This window comes from Eretmochelys imbricata, chromosome 2 (genome assembly GCF_965152235.1).
Source record: "Eretmochelys imbricata isolate rEreImb1 chromosome 2, rEreImb1.hap1, whole genome shotgun sequence".
Taxonomy (NCBI): Eukaryota; Metazoa; Chordata; order Testudines; family Cheloniidae; genus Eretmochelys; species Eretmochelys imbricata.
In genome coordinates this window covers 171,660,531-171,678,201 of record NC_135573.1, presented here as the reverse complement: position 1 = coordinate 171,678,201, position 17,671 = coordinate 171,660,531, and the positions used below count along the sequence as shown (strand labels likewise).

Below are 17,671 nucleotides of genomic sequence, written 5' to 3'. Positions count from 1 at the left end.
ATGTTGTACAGTATTGCATAAACCAAATGCATGAGTTTGACGGTATAAATGTTTTATTGACACTCATTTTGGAGGAGCTATATTGCAGGATCATGTGGCCCTTTCAAACTCATGCTAGTGAGCATAGGTCATAGTGAGTAACAGACAACAGTTTAGGACAGACAGTGAAGAATTACCCAACTGAAATGGCAGGGGCACAACAGCTAGTCAGTATATTATCTAAACTGCTACTTTGTCAGGATGCTCTCAGTTTTGCAAGATATGCCCTACAGTCTTTAGTAACTGCAGAAGGGTTAATGTCTTGTGAAAGGCAGCACTTCCACCAGCACAATACCATCATCGCCACACAGGGGTATCGCTTATAGGGAGCAAATGCCAACTTAAGAATTGTCTCCCCTTCAAACACTGCTCAGGTTCAACCCAGCTTAACTTGCAATAACTGAAAATGTTACAGGCAGCCTGATGTCATAAAGCAGCACCAGGCATTCAATGTCTCTTTCAATAATTCCTGTCTGCTGTAAGATGACTTCTACGTACCCAGTGAGGCAATACATTACCCCAACGTCATCACATCCTCTAGATCTCACTTAAATATCTGTAAATAAAAAATAAATGGGCCTGAAGCTTCACGACTTGCCCCAGCCAACAGGACAGGACTGAGGCTCTCTCAAACCAGACCTCTTTCAGTCAAACTATAGCCACTACTGGAGTTGTGCCACTTCAGCACAAGTTATCCGAGTTAACAAAAAACAAGTCTGAGTTATAGCCATCCCTCCAATGTCTGTGACTTTATGGGCACTTGATCGTCCCTACGAGTCATACCACGACCTTGTGGTATGTTGGTATCAAATGTAATATTACATCCATCCTCCAAGGGAGGACAACAGGGAGCTCTATGACCAATACGACTAGCATAAATAAAAGTATATTAACTTGGGGAGGGGTTCAGCTAGCCGTCCCTCCCCACTTCTCTCCAATGCTGGCTGTGGGAGGGGGGGTCCGTCTTCCATTTTCTCCGGGGCTGAGTGCAGGAGGGGTGTGCAGCTGCTGAAGGATTAGTTAGCTTCCCCTCTTTCTCCATCCTAGTGTGACGGGGAGGAGAGCTCCCCCAGGTGTCGCTGGGTCACTCAACCTCATTTCTCTCCCTGTGGATGAGCAGGTGGGGGGCTGGGGAGCCCCCCACCCACGTTAGCAGGTGGGTGCTGGGCGGACTCCCCCCGCCCCCAGTGGGGTGCTGGGGAATCACCCTGGTCTGGCGCTGGGTAGCCCCCCTCTCTCTACTCCTGAGGGGGGCAGCCCGGTGCTGGCGGGAGCACCGCTTCCCCCTCGTGCCGGGTGGGGAGCGCACTCTGCTGCGGCCGGTGCGGAGCGGGGCCCTTCCCGCGCCCTGGCGACAGGGGCCCGGGCGCAGGGGGAGTGCGGAGCCGCTCTCCCCCCGCGGGCGGGAGCCGGGGCGGGGCGCGCTGTGCGGCGGGGGCGGTGCTCGCTCCTCCTCTGGGGCCGCGCGGCGAGGGAGGCGGCGGATCCGGGGCCTGGCGGAGGCGGAAGGGGCGGGGGGACGCGGCGCGGCCGGGCCTGACTCTGCGGGACGCGCGATGCTGGTGAGTGCCGAGGCCTCGGCGGCGCCGCGGTGTCGCAGTGAGGCCGGCGGCGGGACGGGCCGGGCGCGGGGAGGCGGCCGGAGCGGGGCGGGCTGCGGGGCTCGGCTCGGAGTCACTCCGCAGCCGCCGCGCAGGGGAGGCCCGGGCGCCGCCGCCGGTTCTTCCCTTCGGGCTCGTTTTATGCCCCTGGCCCGCCAACCCTGGGGTGGGGCCGAGCTCGGCCGGGGATCTGGCCCCTCTGCCCCCGGCTCGGCCTCTGGTGAGAGGCCTCGAACTACGCACTGGAAATGCCTTTCCCGGTACCGCCCCGGAGCCTTCCCCCATCCCGTAAACCCCCCCCCCCAACCCCCCGTCGTTGTGTCGCCCCAGGAGCCTCCTGCGCAAGGGGACAGCCCCCACGTTGCCTCAGTATTGCTCCTGGAGCCTCCCCTCCCCAAGGGGCAGCATCAGTGGCTGGCTCTCTCACCCCCAATATTATCCCAGTCACTCCAGAATATTCTCTTCCACAACCCCTCACCCCAACCCCCCAGTGACTGCCTGCCAGACTTCTGTATCATCTCAGTTAGCCCTGACCCCGATATGATCCCAGTTCCCTCCCACTCTTAAAGACTGTGCAGCTAACTACTCCCCAAAAGCCCCTGCTGTCCCTTCATCCCCGGTGACTGTCCCTGTAACTGCCCCTACCCAATGACTGTATCTCCATAGTCCTCAGTGTTCCTCAAGTATATCCTTCTAATTCTCTCGTTAACACTCTGCCACCCACTAACAGCTCTGTAATAAAGCCTTACAATGATCCATTTTCCTTTAACTGGGATCCTTTCCCCATCCCTTTAATCATTCTTTGCCTCTCAGTGTGGAGGATTCATCCACCATAATTATTCCTCTGCTGTAATTTGTCCTCCAAAAAACTATTTCCTGCACTGATTCTTACCCCTGCTGATCTCATTTACTTGTCCTCAGATCTTTCCCTAAGATCCCTCATCATCTTCCCATTACACTTCTTCCTTCCTTCCTTTCTGTGAACCCACATACTGTCTCCCCTACTTTGTACTTGTATCCTCTTGCTGTGCCATTTCTTTTGATGGGGTAGTGCCAGTTGGCTTACTTTTTGAACACCTTTTTCTATCCAGGCTGTGCACACAGATTATTTCCCTATCTTTATTAATTTGCCCCAATTATGTTTCAATTCTCTGCTAATAACAGCAAACCAGTTTAACACCCCCACCCCAAATCAGTGTTGGTTTATTTACTGCACATATAGCTTTTCTCTTTTGTCTCACTTTTTATCTGGGGATAATTATGTGGTCCATCAGGTGCTTTAGTAAAAACCTGCTATTTTGGAGAAGCTGGGGGAGAGAATAGTGAGGGAATGGGGAGTTAGCTTAAAGTAGCAACTCAGAAATTGTTTCCACTACAGTATTGTGAATTGGTGGTTTGGGGGGTAACGCTGTTTGGAATCTTTTCTTCAAAAGCAAAAGTGTAGTAAATTGGCCCACTATCACCAGCTGCAGCCCTGGGCACTTATTGTAAAGAGGCTTGCATTGGCAGTTGAATTGACCTTATATGACCCTCTGACAAATTGGTTGCTTCCCTCTCTGATTTTGTGGTTCTGAAGATTCATAGATTATGTGGCCAGAAGGGACCACGGTGGTCATGTAGTCTGACCTTCATTATCTAGAACTTCCCTGAAATAATTCCTGTTTGGACTAGAGCATATCTTCTAGAAAAACATCCAAACTTGATTTTAAAATTGCCAGTTGTTCCTCCTTGTAGTTGAACTATCCTTGCTCCTCTTGTTACTGTTAGTTGCTTAATCTGTTAAAATTGATTGCTTTATCCTCGTAACTTGAATATTGCAGTCAGAATTAAGCGCCATGCATAATTAGAATACTGTGTGTGTGCGTCACATTGGTTTAAATCTGTTTTATAGTTTGTGCCAGTAAGTTAGCTCTTGTCTGCAAGAGAAAGTTGCACCAGTTTCAATTAAATCTTCATAAAAAATTAGCTAACTTGATGCAAACCCCTGTGTGGACACTTATTTTGGTTTGTGTGTGTCTTACTTGGGTCTATCTTAAGATGAATTTTGCTGTTTGCCTATAGAATTCTGCTGTTTTTTATAATTTAATATTCAAGAAGTTATTTAATACTCTGTTCTGTTAAATTAATTTAATTACATTTCTCTGGTGCTGGATTGTAGTTTGAGTACATGAAACATGGAAAGGCCCACTCTACTAATCAGGCCTTGTCTACACTACCAGGGTAGGTCAACTTAAGTTACGCTACTCCAGCTATGTGTATAATGTAGCTGGAGTCGACATAGCTTAGGTCGACTTAGTGCGGTGTCTGCACTGTGCAGTGTCTACAGGAGATGCTGTCCCGTCAACTTACTTTACTCTCTCATTCTGGTGGAGTACTGGAGTCAACCAGACAGTGTTCTGCAGTTGATTTAGCGGGTCTTCATAGAATCATAGAATAACAGAGTTGGAAGGGACCTCTGGAGGCCATCTAGTCCAATCCCCTGCCCAGAGCAGGACCAATCCCAACTAAATCATCCCAGCCAGGGCTCTGTCAAGCCTGACCTTAAAAACTTCTAAGGAAGGGGATTCCACCATCTCCCTAGGTAATGCATTCCAGTGTTTCACCACCCTCCTAGTGAAAAAGTTTTTCCTAATATCCAACCTAAATCTCCCTTACTGCAACTTGAGACCATTACTCCTTGTCCTGTCATCTGCTATCACTGAGAATAGTCTAGATCCATCCTCTTTGGATCCACCTTTCAGGTAGTTAAAAGCAGCTATCAAATCCCCCCACATTCTTCTCTTCCGTAGTTCCCTCAGCCTCTCCTCATAAGTTATGTGTTCCAGACCCCTAATCATTTTTGTTGCCCTTTGCTGGACTCTCTCCAATTTCTCCACATCCTTCTTGTAGTGTGGGGCCCAAAACTGGACACAGTACTCCAGATGAGGCCTCACCAGTGTCGAATAGAGGGGAACGATCACGTTCCTCGATCTGCTGGCAATGCCCCTACTTATACACCCCAAAATGCCATTGGCCTTCTTGGCAACAGGGGCACACTGTTGACTCATATCCAGCTTCTCGTCCACTGTCACCCCTAGGTCTTTCTCTGCAGAACTGCTGCCTAGCCATTCGGTCCCTAGTCTGTAGCTGTGCATTGGATTCTTCCGTCCTAAGTGCAAGACTCTGCACTTGTCCTTGTTGAACCTCATTAGATTTCTTTTGGCCCAAGGTCTTCACTAGACCTGCTAAATTAACCCCCGCTGCATTGATTGCAGCAGCATCTATCCTCAGTAAATGTAGACATCGCCTCAGGAATGCTTCGTTGATGACAGTGATTACCAGCATAGGGTCCACCTGTACTTATCTCTGCTGGCACTGAAAGTAGTTTAACTGCTAGTGGACAAAATGATTTTTAACATGGCTCCTTTATACCTTCTGTAATGCTACTGAAAACAGTTTTGTTCCATGTGCACTAGTAATTAAATCGCTTTCAACACGGGTTTAGAGAATACATGGTAGGTGAAGGGGAGATATACCCATTGCTGAAAACAATTGCTAAGGGCAGGTCTACACTGCAGCCGGGATCGACGCTCTTGAGATCAATCCACTAGTAGTCGATTTAGCGGGTCTAGTAATGACCCACAAGATCGACTGCAGATTGCTCTCCAGTCGACCCCTGTACTCTACCCCTGACGAGAAGAGTAAGGTAAGTTGACGGGAGATTTTCTCCCGTAGACCCCGCGGTAATTCGACCTCAGGTACGTGGACTCCAGCCACATTATTCATGTAACTGGAGTTGCGTAGTGTAGGTCGACTTACTGCCTTAGTGTATACCTAACAAAGGGTCATTTTCCTATTGCAGATAGATATAAAGGCCATGTTGTGCAACAACTTTCCCAGGGTTTTATAGCCAATTGGTGGCACAGTCACATTAATGGTGTTACAGATAAAAGTTCATTTTGTCTGCCCAGCTTTGCTCTATTGCAGCCATGACTGGGAGTCTATATTTACCACAATGTATAATCTTATTTTTATCCATGCATTCTAGGAAAAATCTGGGGAAGTGTGGTGCCCCGTCAGGGGACACAGGGTTTGGAGAACATGCACACAGAACAATAGCAGCAGCATATAGGGTGTGTATCTTTGTGGTTTTCTGCTGCATGTAGCAGGGAGGAAGGATACCCAGTGAAACCAGTAATAAACTTAGTTATGGGGGTCGTGGCTGCACTGTAAAAAAGTGTAAACCAGTTTCAGAAAGACAGCCTAGGTCTCTGGCAGGGGCAAAACACTGTTACTTGCCACAGTTACTGAATGTTAAAGATGAGGTAAATGGAAGCAAATGGTAATTTGAGCCAACTGTGCCAATAACTAGTTGCAAACTTTGTTAAAAGTTGTAGTCTCGTGTTATATAGGGATTGTATAGGATTTCTTTTTAATCAGCCACAGTGACTGCTCTGTTTTTTGCATTTATTACAAGAAAACTTCTGATGAGGGCAAGAAAGAAAAGGAAATAGTTTAATAAATGAGAGAGAGTGCTATTGAGCTTTTATACACTAGCATTTTTTGTAAAATGTTTCACTATGATTGTTGCATCTCCATTGGAAGAACTAATGTAGACTGGCTAGTGGTGTGTTTACTGCTGTGCAGCCTAGATTTGCTGTGAGCAGGGTTAAATTACATGGAGGTGAAACTGCCAAGGTCAGTCTGCACCAGGGCTCCCACTGGTGGAGCTACACTGGCACTAGTAGAGAAGTGAGATGACATATCTGCATCAGGCTTTTTGTAATACCATCTAATGTAGCATTATAATATGTCTGGACTATCTCCAGTGCTGTTGGGGGCAGGGAGGGTCAGTACTGTTTCATAAGATCAAATTCTTTGCCATATTTTTCTTTCTTTTAAAAAAAAAAAATTAGCAGAATGGTCAGTTTCTTTTTTAGAAGCACAATTTTATTTGTCTCCTATAAAAGTTTTTAAAAAAACCAAAGAAGCTGCATTATAAATTTTGTTTAGATTCTACACTGTATTTTTAGTATAATATATTCTGCATCTATAGTGCATTCTATTTGAGAATCTTGAAGGGTTTACAAACCTGAATTATTATACCTTTGAGGTTGGGAAAATATTAACCTATTTTACAGATTAGGAAACTGTGGCACAGGAAGTTTGTGGCAGAACCACGGATCTCTTGGATCTCTCAGTACCTAGTATTATACCTCAACCTCAGAGCCATCCTTCTTTTCTCAAGTTAGCAACATAATTCTTATTTGCTATTTTCAGAATCTGGGACAGAATTACATTACTTTCCCCATCTCCCTCATCTTCCCCTTTGATTATTCTGTTTTTGGAAGAATTGTCAGAGTCAGAAGATTCACTGTTAGATGGTCATGTGGGATCTGTGTAGCCTGATGACACTTTTAAATCTCATACTAAAAGTTGTACATTTTATTCCACAATTAATTGAAAATATCACTCTTGGATCTGCTTTTAATAAAACATATGTACACCTGCAATAGTAATGGTTTATAAAATGCTACTTGTCCTTGTGTCAAAGTTGCTGTCATTAACACTACTAAGATTATTAGTGTTACTGTAAGTGTGAGAGAAATTCAAGTTGAAATAACTGACTTCACTTTTTTACAAAAAAAAAATAGCAATAGACTGCTCTTGGATTTAGGGGATTATGGGAGGCTTCTTCCTCTGGCCCGCTGCTACCATTTTTCTAGAGAGGGTGGGCATAGGTACTCATTCTCTCTTTCCTTCTGTAGTTATTAGGGCTGTTGATACTGTTGCATCAATTAGGGAGGAACAGCAGCCACAAAAGTATATTTGCATGTGGCATGTCTAGATTTTTAGTAAGGTGTTTGACAAAGTCCCACGTGACAGTCTCATAAGCAAACTAGGAATATGTGGTATAGATGAAACTACTATAAAGTAGGTGCACAACTGGTTGAAAGGCCATACTCAAGAGTAGTTATCAATGGTTTTCTGCAGGGGTCGGTCCTGGGTCGTCTTCTGTTAAATATTGTCATTAATGTCTTGGATAATGGAGTGGAGAGTGTGCTTAAAAATTTGCAGATGTCCCCAAGATGGACAGGATTACAACTGCTATGGATTCGATTCAGAATGACCTTGATGAATTGGAGAATTGGTGTGAATTCAGCAAGGTGAAATTCGAAGTAAAGAAAAGTGTGAAGTACTTCATTTAGCACATGCCTACACTTAAAGCACTACAGCAGCATAGTTCCAGTGTAACAGCTATGGTGCTGTAGTCGTTTAAGTGTAGATGCTGCCCACACTGAAGGGAGGAGTTCTCCTGCTGGCATAGGTAATCTATGTCCCTGAGCAGAGATAGCAAGGTTGATGGAAGAATTCTTCTGTCACCCCCACACTGGGGGTTAGGTCAGCGTAGATACAGATGTTTGGATTTTTCACACCCCTTGGAGATGTAGGTATGCTGATCTAAGTTCCCAGTGCCCTTAGGAAGCAAAAATTAAATGCACAATACAAAATTGGGAATAACTGGCTAGGTGGTAATATTGCTGAAAAGAAACTGAGAGTTATAGTGGATCACAAAATGAATGAGTCAGCAGTGTGATGCAGATGCAAAAAATACACCCCGGAATGATATAAGCCTTAACCCAAGCGATGTAATTGTCCTGCTCTACTCAGCACTAGTGAGGCCTCAGCTGGAGTCTGTGTTCAGTTCTGGGCACCACACTTCAGGAAAGATGTGGACAAATTGGAGAGAGTCCAGAGGAGAGTAATAAAAATGATAAAATATTTTAAAAACCTGACCTATGAGGAAAGATTTAAAAACCTAGGCATGTTTAATCTTGAGAAAAGAAGACTGAGGGGTGTCCTGATAAGTCTTCAAATATGTTAAGTGCTTGTTTGAAGAAGATGATAAATTGTTCTTTGTTCACGGAAGATAGGACAGGAAGTGATGGGCTTTAGTGTGCAGCAAGGGAGATTTAGGTTATACATTAGGAAAAACTTTCTCACTATAAGGGTAGTTAATCTTTGGAATAGGCTTCCAAGGGAGATTGTGAAATCCCCATCATTGGAAGTATTTAAAAACATGGATGGACAAACACCTGTCAGTGGTGGTCTAGGTTTACTTGGTCCTGCCACAGTGCAGGATGCTGGACTTGGTAACATCTCAGGGTCCTTCCAGCCCTACATTTCTATGATTCTGTGTGCTGCTGCTTCTGGTTCCAGTCTCTGTTGCTGACATAGAAACTCCCAGCAATGGTCAGGGTGACTTCTTAGAAACCGGGAGAAGCAGGGGAATAATAAATAACTCATACTCAGAGGAATTCTTATCTGTAAAATGTACAAGATGAAATTATATTGAAATTATACTAAATAACGTTAAAGTTGAATTTCAGCTATAAATCAGGAAAATATAGGGAAACAGGTTGAACTAAGGACAGAATTTCAGCCTTAACTGAACTCAGATTATCTTATTTGTGGGTTTAAGTTGCATCTAGTGTACTTTGGTGTAAAATGGATTATTTCATCTTTTGTATTTTTTATGATGAAATAAAGTCTTAAGTCAGGTTAATAGAATTTAATATTAAGGCTACACTTCTGTGCTTAATTCACTGTGTTTTGCTTGGCTATTTAAATTTAGTGTATAAGTTCATGAACAGCTCTGTGGTCTCATGACAATGGAGAATATCTACCAAAGAGAAGGGCAGAGGTTTGAGCTAAGAAAAATATTGTGCCTTAACTCAGAGAAATTGACCTGAGGCCGGGGGTATAGTTCGTTTGGGAATTGTATGGTTTGCCTCCCTGCCTTTTAAAAGTTCCTGTGTTGCTGCTCTTGAAATTAGTGCTTGCTGACTGGCGCCAGCAGGAGCAGCAAATTAAAATTGTAATTCTGCACAGTTTTGCACGGCTGGGGAAGTGCTGTGTGATGGAGCTGCAGCACAGATGCGGTTCCCTCTGAAAGGAGAAGAGGTAGCAAACACACAATGGGGGAGATTGAGTGAGATTAGACATGCAAACCAAGGGATAGATGTACAAACCAAATGTGTTGGTAGCAGCCCAGCTCATTTGTAGCTCATCAAAGTACAAAACAAAGCTTAGTCCCTTACTGCTTCTGTTAGCACAAGTTCCATGTGTTAAAGAAGCCTACTCAACTTCCAAAGGATGTCTGTTCCTCATTTTCTGTCAAGTAACTACCTCAGACCAATTGACGGAGCTTTGGAGGAAGTCATGGTCCATCTTTACCAAGAAGGAGGTGGTTGTGATGCATGGATTTTGGAGAAAAGGCTGTGGGATGGGAAGAGAGGGAGACTGAGAAGTGGGAAGGATTTTTGGAAGATCTTTTCAAAACCTTTGTGTTTCAGGGAAGCAAAAATGAAGGAGAGAAGGGATTGAAGAGGAGAGATCGGTTGCATGTAATTAAGAAAATGGAAAAAGATGACCAGTTTCTGCAAAAACTAAATTATAGTTTGTCTGGCTTTCTAAAGAGAAATTCAGAAATAATCCCTTCATCCTCCAAAAAGCAATTCCTCTCCTCTGTAATCTGAAACCATTGGGGGTGAGGGGTAGGGGGGGAAGATCTTGAAACACATACAAACAAAATTCAACACCTGAAACTTCTTTGAGAATGAAAAGTTCATAGTTCAGGATTCTTCATGGCCCTGCCAGAGTTGCTAGTAATGATAAGAATGATGACACTAACACCTGAAGTGAAGCACAGAGCTACTTTTCTGAGCCTGCTTTATGTGCTAGTGATGTCACATACCCAACAATATGTGAGCTGAAGGTAAAAAACAGGGTCACTGTTCAACTTCTTCATTCAAAATATTCACAATTTTAAATATCTTCTCCACACAAATTGCTCTTCATTACAAGCATTTTTCCAAATTTCTTTGTTTTCCTTGAAAGTATGCCCTTGCTAAAATCCCTTTACTAATATAACTAGTGTAATGCAAATCATTTAAGTAAATCAATTGAAGAATCAGTTTAGTTTAACTCTGGTGCAAGCTTAGCTTCGTAACTTAGTGACACAAGCGAGGTTTAAGGGTGTCTACATTGAGGGTTTGCTTTGGTTTTACTAGATTAATTTATAAACTGTTTTAGTTAAACTGGTACACTGTTTTGTATAGACAAAGTGTAGCAGCAGTTAGCTGTTGTAATTGTGCGTTCGAAAACAAAGATGAATTTAAAAAAATAACGAGTTGTCGGAATTAGTCATCTGATCTCTTTTATAGAACAGAACAAATGATATTTTTGTGAGATATAAGTTCTGAGCAATGCAGAAGGTTAAATTTTGGTTTATTACAATTAAGATATCTGGCTTAAACTGGAGGGGAAAAAATCTCATGCATCAGTAACTTTCTTAAGGGGGGTTTCTGTTTATTCAAAGAGTAGGGTTATGCCTGGTCTGTATTTGTGCACCCCTTGGCTGTTGTCTTTTAGGCATCAAGAGTTGAGGTAGTTAGTGGTACTGTCAGGTTTCAGAGTAGCAGCCGTGTTAGTCTGTATCTGCAAAAAAAAAAAAAAAAAAAAAAAGGAGTACTTGTGGCACCTTAGAGACTAACAAATTTATTAGAGCATAAGCTTTTGTGGGCTACAGCACAATTCATCAGATGCATTGAATGGAACATATAGTAAGAAGATATATATACACACGTACAGAGAAGGTGGAATTTGTCATACAAGCTGTAAGAGGCTAATTAATTAAGATGAGTTGCTATTAGCAGGAAAAAAAAAACTTTTGTGGTGATCATCAGGATGGCCCATTTAGACAGTTGACAAGGTGTGAGGATACTTAACATGTGGAAATAGATTCAATATGTGTAATGACCCAGCCACTCCCAGTCTCTATTCAAGCCCAAGTTAATGGTATCTAGTTCGCATATTAATTGAAGCTCAGCAGTTTCTCATTGAAGTTTACTTTTGAAGCCTTTCTGTTGCAGAATTGCCACCCTTAAGTCTTTTACTGAGTGGCCAGAGAGGTTGAAGTGTTCTCCTACTGGTTTTTGAATGTTATGATTCCTAATGACAGATTTGTGTCCATTTATTCTTTTGCGTAGAGACTGTCCGGTTTGGCCAGTGTACATGGCAGAGGGGCATTGCTGGCACATGAAGGCATATATCACATTCGTAGATGTGCAAGTGAACAAGCCCCTGAGGGCTCATAACATTCAAAAACCAGTAGGAGAACACTTCAGCCTCTCTGGCCTCTCTTGGCATCTGTTGCACATAAAGCAGACTTTGTCTTCTCAGTAATAGACTTAGTATGAAGCAGACAGTTTGAAGCATATAAAACCAATATCCTTCACCTCCCCTTGCCAAAGAGGGGCAGAATGATGCCCCTCAGATTTCAGTATGTGCAACATGACTGTACATATGCACTCCATAAAACTGTCTTATGAAGCTATATAAATGACAATGGGGGTGCAATAGTTGACCTTTGTCAACATATGCATGACTGTAAAGTGTTCAGAAATAATACTATGCCCCTGCTGCACACCCCCTTCCATAAAATAGTGTAAGTCACACCTCTGCAAGTTTGTTCAATTGTAAACATTAACTTGAAAGAAATGTGATCTAAGAATATTATCTAAAAACAATCAAAGTATAATTTTTCAAAGGAAAGTTTTCCGTGTTACAAAGTTCTGCTCAGATTTTTTTTTTCAACATAAGAATATCATGGGACAGATACTGAAAGCCTAGAAAAATTGTAGAGGCTAGGCTTTCAATATCTGTCCCATGATATTCTTATATTGGGGGAAAAAAAATCTGGGCAGAACTTTGTAACATGGAAAACTTTCCTTTGAAAAATTCTTTGATTGTTTTTAGATAATTTTTGTATCCCAGATTTGATGGCATAAAATTCTTGGCACTATTTTCCTCTGTGACGGAGTATATCAGGCCTTCTCTCCGCTCGCTGCTGGCGGTGGCGACACCCTACAGCTCCCCGCTCAGGGAAAACCCACTCAGATTGGGCCACCAACAAGAGGACTCCTCCACACGCCTACAGGGGTGAGGACGATTTATAGATTTTAATGCCAGAAAGCATCATTATGATCTAGTCTGACCTCCTATATAGTACAAGCGACAGAACTTCTCCAAAATAATTCCTAGAACATATCTTTTTAAAAAAATCCAATCTTGATTTAAAAATTCAGTGTTGAAGAATTCAATATGACCCTTGATAAATTGTTCCAATGGGCAGTTACTGTCAACGCTAGGAATTTATATCTTATTTCCAGCCTGAATTTGTCTAGCTTCAGCTTCCAACCATTGGATCATGTTACACCTTTACCTGATAGATTGAAGAGCCCATTATTAAATATTCAAGTCACCTCTTAGCCTTCTCTTTGTTAGACCCAAAACTCAAACTGTTTAGCTTATCACTATAAGACATGTTTTCTAATAATTTAATCATTCTTCTTCTGTGAACCGTCTCCAATTTATCAACATCCTTCTTGAATTGTGGGAACCAGAACTGGACACAGTATTCCAGCAGTAGTCATACCAGTGCCAAATAAAATAAAATAATTAAGTGGTTCACAAGCAGGGGTACATGTACCCCTGCGGGTATGCAGAGGTCTTCCAAGGGGCACATCAACTCATTAAGTAAGATATTTACCTAGTTTTACAACAGGCTACGTAAAAAGCACTAGCAAAGTCAGTACAAACTAAAATTTCGTACACACAACTATTTGTTTATACTGGTCTATACACTGAAATGTAAATGCAATATTGATATTCCAAATTGATTTATTTTATAATATGTTGTAAAAATGAGAAAGTAAGCAATTTTTTAGTAATAGTGTGCTGTGACACTTTTGTGTTTTTTTTGTTTATGTAAACAAGTCGTTCTGAAGTGAGGTGAAATTTGGGGGTAAGCAAGACAAATCAGGGGTTTGTCTGAAAGGGGTACAATAGTCTGAAAAAGTTGAGTGCCACTGAAATAACCTCTACTCCTACTTGAAAGTCCCCTGCTTACATATCCAATATTCGCTTAGCTCTTTTGGCCATAGCTTCACACTGGGAGCTCATATTCAGATGATTATCCACCATGACCCCCAAATCTTTTTCAAAGTCACTGCTTCCCAGAATAGAGTTCACCCCCAACCTGTAAGAATGGCCTACATTCTTTTTTCCTAGATGTATACACGTACATTTAGCTGTATTACAAACAGTTAGCTTGTGCCCAGTTTGATTACCAAGCAATCTAGATCAGTGACCTATCCTCTACATTATTTATCTATTTTTGTGTTGTCTTCAAACTATCAGTGATGATTTTAAGTTTTCTGCAGGTCACTGATAAAAATGTTAAATAGTGTAGGGCCAAGGACCGATCCCTGTGGGACTTCACTGGAGAAACAGCCACTGGATGACAATTTCCTGCTTTCAATTACATTTTGAGTTCTATCAGTTAGCCAGTTTTTAGTCCACTTAATGCATGCCATGTTAATTTTATACCTATCATTCTAGTTTTTTAGTCAAAATGCCATGTGGTACCAAGTTAAACACCTTGTAGAAGTCTAAATATATTACATCAACGCTATTACCTTTATCAACCAAACCTGTCATCTCTTCAAAAAGAAGATATCAAGTTAGTTTGACTCAATCGATCTTCCATAAACCCATGTTGATCTGTATTAATTACATTACCTTCCTTTAATTCTTTAATAGAGTCCTGTATCAGCTCCTCCATCATCTTGCCTGAGATCAATGGTAAGCTGAGAGGCCTACAATTACCTGCATCATTGTGCTTAGCCTTAATAAGTGGCACAACATTTCTGCCAGTCTTCTGGATCTTCCCCACTTCTCCAAGATTTATAGAAAATCAACATTAGCTGTCCAAAGAACTCCTCAACCAGCTCTTATAAAACACTAGGTTGAAAGTTATCCAGAGTAGTGAAGTGCTTTTGCTGGCATAGCTTAGTTATATTGGTTCCCTGCAGAAATTAAACTATGCTAACAAAAAGACTGTTATGCCAGAATACCTGCATCTACGCTAGGGCTTTTACCAGTACAGAAATGTTGTGGGGGGGGGGGAATCGCATGCCTAACCTTACTGTAGGGCAAAAGTTTTTAGTGTAGACTTGACCAAAGCAAAATTTAAAAAGAAAAAAAAAAAGTGTCATCTCTTTAATTTTTTGTAATTTTAGGTTGCGTTTGTAGCAACAGAAGGCAGAAAACTGTCAGACAAATCTGATGTTCAAGTTAATGTGTTCCTTTAACTCAAGGCCTTGGATCTTTCTGTGTCTGACATATGTTACAAATCACAGGATTCTTTTAACTGAGCCTGTAGGGGGTTAGCTTTGCACTTTTTTGCCTACCATGTCTAGCTTTTACATTTAAAGAAGAGTGAGTTGCTTTGGGAGAAGAGACCATACGTGCATTGAAGGTCAAGCCAAGAGCATGAGAGAAAGAAGAAAAGCTAAGGTGGTCAGAAGGACTCGCATACCTGTTTCATTTAAACCTAGCATAAAGCCTAAATCCAAAAATGAATAAGCTGAACAAAGATAGCAAATACACTATCCAGAAGGTTTGCTGTTGAACAGGCTACGGAGATGGAGCAAAGAAGGGTGAGGGAGGACACAGCCAAGAGAGGACAAAGATATAGAAATAAGATAGAAGAGCAGGAACAAGGAAGGCAAACAATTTTTTTATAAGTTTCAGAGTAGCAGCCGTGTTCCGCAAAAAAGAAAAGGAGGACTTGTGGCACCTTAGAGACTAACAAATTTATTTGAGCATAAGCTTTCGTGAGCTACAGCTCACTTCATAAGTGAGTCAAGAAAATGCAAATTAGCAAGAAGGGCAGCAGCATCATAGAAGCCCGGAAATATCAATTTGGGCAATTTCAGAAACTGCTGAGCTTGAATTAATATGCAAATTAGATACCATTAACTTGGGTTTGAATCGAGACTGGGAGTGGCTGGGTCATTACACATTGAATCTATTTCCACATGGTTGATCAAAATTACAGTAGGCTAGTGTCATAGAACAAATCATAATGTTTTTGTTGGGGCATGCACCTATCCTGTTAGCATTATACAGCATGTTTGCAGTATATATGTCTAGTGTGCCTGTTGCTTTTGTGAGCATATGTGCTTGTATTTATGTAGTATACTTACTTACTGATCTCTATTATAGGGTGTTTAGACAGTTGCCTTTGTTTAGTGGTGATATGGTTAAAATGCTGTGGCTCATCAGGGCAGGTAATTTTAAATTTAACAGGTGCCTTCATTCACTAGGGATTTCTCTTCACTCCATAGAGAAATCTCTGGTCTGGGGGAGCAATGTTTGACTGAGGTGTTAAAAACTGTTTCTGGGGCGGGAGGGACTTGTCAGACAAGAGGCACCTTTTTCTAATATTGGAATCAAACTGCCAGAAAAGTTCATTTAAAGATTTTTTGGCTGCAAGAATCTCATTTTGCATTTTTGGACTCTGGCTGTATTAATCCTTACTCCTTTTTTGGTTTGGCTTTGGCTTCGCTTTTTTCGGTGACCACCAAAGGCCTGATATGATTGCAGCAGCTGTCCAGTGAGTAGGGTGAGTGAACCAGATTCTGCCAAGGACTGACAACTGCTTGCATACCCTTACAAGCATGTACTGTGTTTGTGAACTGAGAACCATATTCATTTTTAGAAAAATTAAACAAGTTCAGTATTTTGTGATATGTTGGCAGAATATAAAGAATGGAGTTCTGATCTTAATCTGTAAAATAATATATAATGAGGCTGCCAAGATTTAAACTTCATTACTAGTATTCAAAGCATATGAGGTTTTTGAATATATTTTTGTGTAATATAGTGAAATCTGATATTTCATAATATTTTACTGCTTTTTTAGCACAGTGAAATCTGATACTTCGCTGCACCTTGTTCTAGGAGTGATAGAAGACTGTTCTCTTTCTATGGGTTGAAATTAGGCAAGGATTAAATTTTTCAGAAGTGCCTGATTACGTTACTTTTTTGAAAAAGTGACTTAGAGTCCTTTAAGTGTGTGTGAAAATTTTACGTAAGATCTACAAGTGATTGGGGTCAGGAAACTTAGCACCCATTTGTTAGTATATAAGATTTGAGAATTTAAAATAATAGAATTGTAATTCACTCAACTTTAGAACCTGATTTTGGAAATGAATGGGAGTATGTACGTTGGTGCCATGCTGGTAAAAGATATTTTTAATAAGGAAATAACTAATGGAAATGTTTTATAAAGCACCATTGTTTTGAATGATAGTAGCACGTTTTATATTTGATTATTGATGGATAAATATTGGTGTTTTTTATAAGCCATACAATATGCACATCCATTTTTTCTCAACCTGAATTTCTAAAAGAAATGTAGCATTCTCTACTGGCTTTTAATTGAAAGCAAACTTTTATTGACTGGATTTCAACTAATATAGTCTTTTGCAACTGTTTCTGTGTTATAATGCAAGGCATGATTTTAATATTATTGTAGTATAAAGGAAGGGAATCTTCTCTATTTTTCTGCCCTTTCCCCTTCAGCTATCGAGTTTCCAGAGTTTTATCAGGAATGTTATAATACAGAGTAATTCTGTTATCACTTTGATTCAAGCAGTAGATTTCTCAATGGTATTGGCACCAGCATGAGTGACAAGAATTTTAGTAGGTCTCAGTTTGCCACTCTTTTGATGCGGTGGGAAAAATAAGGTGGCATTGGAAAAACATGATGTAGGACATCGTTATGCTGCTGCATAGTTATTTATTACAGCATAACACTAGCTAGTGAGGTAATGGGAAATAAAGACTTTTGGTATGACTCATCACTGCTTAGGAGTAGCAAAGGGGTCTTTGCAGCCTTTAAAAGTGGAATAATTATTCTGGAGTAAAGTCACTTTAGCTACATCAACACTGCAATAAAAAACCTGTGGCATCGGAGCCCAGGCTCGCGGAGCTAAAAATTGGGGTGTAGACTTTTGGACTTGGGCTGGAGCCAAGGCTCTGACACGCTTCCCCCTTGTGGGGTCTCAGAACCCAGGCTCCAGCATGAGCACCGACACCTACACAATTTTTAGCCCCTCAGCCCAAGTCCGGCAAGCCAG

The 17,671-nt window shown here is 41.7% G+C and overlaps 1 protein-coding gene across 2 annotated transcripts in view; it reads left to right on the top strand.

Moving 5' to 3' along the window:
• Window positions 1-1,537: 1,537 nt before the first annotated feature.
• The window catches only part of CUL1 (cullin 1), an 81,632-nt gene continuing 65,498 nt past the window's right edge, over window positions 1,538-17,671 (top strand). Inside the window, exon 1 of one of the 2 annotated variants that reach the window (XM_077810969.1) lies at window positions 1,538-1,601. The gene's annotated coding sequence lies outside the window, so the exon portion shown is untranslated. Of the gene's footprint in view, window positions 1,602-14,309; window positions 14,328-17,671 lie in introns of those variants that run through there. The other variant, XM_077810970.1, reaches the window with a different exon arrangement.